The sequence below is a fragment of the Narcine bancroftii genome, chromosome 1 (assembly GCF_036971445.1).
Source record: "Narcine bancroftii isolate sNarBan1 chromosome 1, sNarBan1.hap1, whole genome shotgun sequence".
Lineage (NCBI taxonomy): Eukaryota > Metazoa > Chordata > Chondrichthyes > Torpediniformes > Narcinidae > Narcine > Narcine bancroftii.
Window position 1 is genome coordinate 163,938,863 of NC_091469.1, and position 5,294 is coordinate 163,944,156.

Below are 5,294 nucleotides of genomic sequence, written 5' to 3' on the forward strand. Positions count from 1 at the left end.
TCCTCCTCGCAGATCACAAACCACATCCCGTGTTGCTGCACCATTAACCCTCTCACTGCCACACAGCACTGCCGCACACCAGGCACTACTTGTGTTTCAGAGATGGGCTGGGTTTGCAGCCCCCAATCCCTCCACACAGGGCCAGGGCTTGCTTTGTGGACAGAAAGGTTGTGTTCTCTAGGAGGCCTGAACCAGGTTGATACATGGAAGGCTGACATGCGGCTGTGGGGTAGGCGAGGGGCAGGGGGAATCAGTGTGGGGACTGATACAGGACTGTGCGGAGAGAGTGGGGACTGATGCAGGGTTGTGGGGCGAGAATGGGGACTGATACAGGGTTGTGGGGCGAGAGTGGGGACTGATACAGGGTTGTGCGGAGAGAGTGGGGACTGATACAGGGTTGTGGGGCAAGAGAGGCGCCTGATACAGGGTTGTGGGGCGAGAGTGGGGACTGATAGAGGGTTGTGGGGCGAGAGAGGGGACTGATACAGGGTTGTGGGGCGAGTGTGGGGACTGATACAGGGTTGTGGGGCGAGTGTGGGGACTGATACACGGTTGTGGGGCGAGTGTGGGGACTGATACACGGTTGTGGGGCGAGAGTGGGGCCTGATACAGGGTTGTGGGGCGAGAGTGGGGACTGATACAGGGTTGTGGGGCGAGAGTAAGGACTGATACAGGGATGTGCGGAGAGAGTGGGGCCTGATACAGGGTTGTGGGGCGAGAGTGGGGACTGATACAAGGTTGTGGGGCGAGAGTGGGGACTGATACAGGGATGTGCGAAGAGAGTGGGGCCCGATACAGGGTTGTGGGGCGAGAGTGGGGACTGATACAGGGTTGTGGGGCGAGAGTGGGGACTGATACAGGGTTGTGGGGCGAGAGTGGGGCCTGATACAGGGTTGTGGGGCGAGAGTGGGGCCTGATACAGGGTTGTGGGGCGAGAGTGGGGACTGATACAGGGTTGTGGGGCGAGAGTGGGGCCTGATACAGGGTTGTGGGGCGAGAGTGGGGACTGATACAGGGTTGTGGGGCGAGTGTAGGGACTGATAGAGGGTTGTGGGGCGAGAGTGGGGACTGATACAGGGTTGTGTAGCGAGAGAGGGGACTGATACAGGGTTGTGGGGCGAGAGTGGGGACTGATACAGGGTTGTGGGGCGAGAGTGGGGACTGATACAGGGTTGTGGGGCGAGAGTGGGGACTGATACAGGGTTGTGGGGCGAGAGAGGGGCTGATTCAGGGTTGTGGGGTGAGAGTGGGGACTGATAGAGGGTTGTGGGGCGAGAGAGGGGACTGATACAGGGTTGTGGGGCGAGAGTGGGGACTGATACAGGGTTGTGGGGCGAGTGTGGGGACTGATACAGGGATGTGCGGAGAGAGTGGGGCCTGATACAGGGTTGTGGGGCGAGAGTGGGGACTGATACAGGGTTGTGGGGCGAGAGTGGGGACTGATACAGGGATGTGCGAAGAGAGTGGGGCCTGATACAGGGTTGTGGGGCGAGAGTGGGGACTGATCCAGGGTTGTGGGGCGAGAGTGGGGACTGATCCAGGGTTGTGGGGCGAGAGTGGGGACTGATCCAGGGTTGTGGGGCGAGAGAGGGGACTGATAGAGGGTTGTGGGGCGAGAGTGGGGACTGATAGAGGGTTGTGGGGCGAGAGTGGGGACTGATACAGGGATGTGGGGCGAGAGAGGGGACTGATACAGGGTTGTGGGGCGAGAGAGGGGACTGATACAGGGTTGTGGGGCGAGAGTGGGGACTGATGCAGGGTTGTGGGGCGAGCGTGGGGACTGATACAGGGTTGTGGGGCGAGAGAGGGGCCTGATACAGGGTTGTGGGGCTAGAGTGGGGACTGATACAGGGTTGTGGGGCGAGAGAGGGGCCTGATACAGGGTTGTGGGGCGAGAGAGGGGCCTGATACAGGGTTGTGGGGCTAGAGTGGGGACTGATACAGGGTTGTGGGGCGAGAGAGGGGCCTGATACAGGGTTGTGCGGAGAGAGTGGGGACTGATACAGGGTTGTGGGGCGAGAGTGGGGACTGATACAAGGTTGTGGGGCGAGAGTGGGGACTGATACAGGGATGTGCGGAGAGAGTGGGGCCTGATACAGGGTTGTGGGGCGAGAGTGGGGACTGATACAGGGTTGTGGGGCGAGAGTGGGGACTGATACAGGGTTGTGAGGCGAGAGATGGGACTGATAGAGGGTTGTGGGGCGAGAGTGGGGACTGATACAGGGTTGTGGGGCGAGAGAGGGGCCTGATACAGGGTTGTGGGGCGAGAGTGGGGACTGATCCAGGGTTGTGGGGCGAGAGTGGGGACTGATCCAGGGTTGTGGGGCGAGAGAGGGGACTGATAGAGGGTTGTGGGGCGAGAGTGGGGACTGATAGAGGGTTGTGGGGCGAGAGTGGGGACTGATACAGGGATGTGGGGCGAGAGAGGGGACTGATACAGGGTTGTGGGGCGAGAGAGGGGACTGATACAGGGTTGTGGGGCGAGAGTGGGGACTGATGCAGGGTTGTGGGGCGAGCGTGGGGACTGATACAGGGTTGTGGGGCGAGAGAGGGGCCTGATACAGGGTTGTGGGGCTAGAGTGGGGACTGATACAGGGTTGTGGGGCGAGAGAGGGGCCTGATACAGGGTTGTGGGGCGAGAGAGGGGCCTGATACAGGGTTGTGGGGCTAGAGTGGGGACTGATACAGGGTTGTGGGGCGAGAGAGGGGCCTGATACAGGGTTGTGCGGAGAGAGTGGGGACTGATACAGGGTTGTGGGGCGAGAGTGGGGACTGATACAAGGTTGTGGGGCGAGAGTGGGGACTGATACAGGGATGTGCGGAGAGAGTGGGGCCTGATACAGGGTTGTGGGGCGAGAGTGGGGACTGATACAGGGTTGTGGGGCGAGAGTGGGGACTGATACAGGGTTGTGAGGCGAGAGATGGGACTGATAGAGGGTTGTGGGGCGAGAGTGGGGACTGATACAGGGTTGTGGGGCGAGAGAGGGGCCTGATACAGGGTTGTGGGGCGAGAGAGGGGCCTGATACAGGGTTGTGCAGAGAGAGTGGGGACTGATACAGGGTTGTGCGGAGAGGGTGGGGACTGATACACGGTTGTGGGGCGAGAGTGGGGACTGATATAGGGTTGTGGGGCGAGAGTGGGGACTGATAGAGGGTTGTGGGGCGAGAGTGGGGACTGATACAGGGTTGTGGGGCGAGAGAGGGGCCTGATACAGGGTTGTGGGGCGAGAGAGGGGCCTGATACAGGGTTGTGGGGTGAGAGTGGGGTCTGATACAGGGTTGTGGGGCGAGAGTGGGGACTGATACAGGGTTGTGGGGCGAGAGTGGGGACTGATAGAGGGTTGTGGGGCGAGAGTGGGGACTGATACAGGGTTGTGGGGCGAGAGGGGGGACTGATACAGGGTTGTGGGGCGAGAGAGGGGACTGATACAGGGTTTTGGGCCGAGAGAGGGGACTGATACAGGGTTGTGGGGCGAGAGTGGGGACTGATACAGGGTTGTGGGGCGAGTGTGGGGCCTGATACAGGGTTGTGGGGCGAGAGTGGGGACTGATACAGGGTTGTGGGGCGAGTGTGGGGCCTGATACAGGTTTGTGGGGCGAGAGTGGGGACTGATACAGGGTTGTGGAGCGAGTGTGGGGCCTGATACAGGGTTGTGGGGCCACCTCTTCTCACTGCGACCTTCAGGCGAAAGTACTAAGGCCTTAGGTCCGGCAACTCAGGGTTCAAGAACAAATTCCTACCAACAGTTATCAGGCTCTTGAACTGCCCTGATGTTTACTGGCCCTGACCATAAACCCTTCCAGGATGACAAGCAAACCTGTCTGCGCTGTTGTAACTTTCTTTCTTGCACTGACTGCAACTGCGAACATTTCTTTCCACATCTAACTTTCATAGGTTAGATTTTTTATATCTTTCCCCAAGAGCAGAATTTAATGTACACCGTTACAGTTAAGACATATCTGCACAGTCCAGGCCCTTTAGCCCACAATTTTGTGCTGACCTATATCAACCTACTCAACATTCTAATCCTTCCCCCTCCTTACCCCGTAACCCTCTGTTTTTCTGCCATCTATGGGCTTGTTTAAGAGTCTCTTAAATGCCCTTAATTTTCCAGCCTCCACCACCACCCCTTGGAAGATATTCCAGGCCCACACAATTCTCTGTAAAAAAACACTCCTGATGTCTCCCCTGAACTTCCCTCCCTTCACTTTGTACCCACGTCCTCTGGTGTTTGCTAGGAAACAGGTGCTGACCGTCCACCCTATCTACGCCTCTCATAATCTTGTTGAGCTCTATTCAGTCACCTCTCATCCTTCAACGCTCCACAGAGAACCTCTGTTAACATTGCCTCAGATGGCAACATCCCAGTAAATCTCCTCCGCGCCATCTCAAAAGCTTATATATCCTTCCTGCAATGAGACGACCAGAACTGATGCAACGCTCCAAGTGTGGTCGACCCAGACTTCTGTAGAGCTGCAGCACTACCTCTCAGCTCTTGACCTCAATTCCCTGACGAAATAAGGTCAGCACACGTAAGCCTTCCTGGCTATGCTTTCAACCTGCTTGGGTTGTAGTAAGAATTTCAGTTGACCTGTACTACGTATATGACAATTAACCTGATTCTCCTTAGAGTTGGGGGAAGGGGAACGGATATTGGGAGTCAATCCCAGTCCAGGTGTGGATTTCAGAATACCAACATGAGATGCAGCCCTGGCCAGGCTGAATTACCACTTATTGGCCGTGCTATAAAAAACTGTACACAGTGTAAAAACTGTAAACAAATAAAGAAATGTAAACAAACTGACTGCGATACCAGAGAGAACAGAAAAAAAAATCAATAAAATGCACAAGTCCGAGTCCCTCAATGAGACCCTGACTGGGTTTGTCATTGAGGAGTCTGATAGGGGAGGGGGAGCAGCTGTTCCTGAACCTGGGGATGCGAGTCTTGTGGCCCTGACACCTCTTTCCTGATGGCAGCAGCGAGAATAGAGCGTGTGGTGGGTGGTGTGGATCCTTGATGATCGCCTCTGCTCTCCGACAGCAGCGTTCCCTGATTTACCACCACAAAGCAGAAAAAAAGGGCAGTACTGAGGGAGGAGGGTCATACTGTGGGAGGGGCAGTACTGAATGGAGGGGTCCCACTGAGGGAAGGGCTACTGTTTGTGGGTAAGAAGGCTGTGGACAACTGTCATGGGTCAGCCACGAGTCATATAAATGGCATGGATATGGGAACGGTGTCTATGGTATTTGAATTTTCCTGATTAATAGCTTCCTGGAGCCAACACCGCTGTCT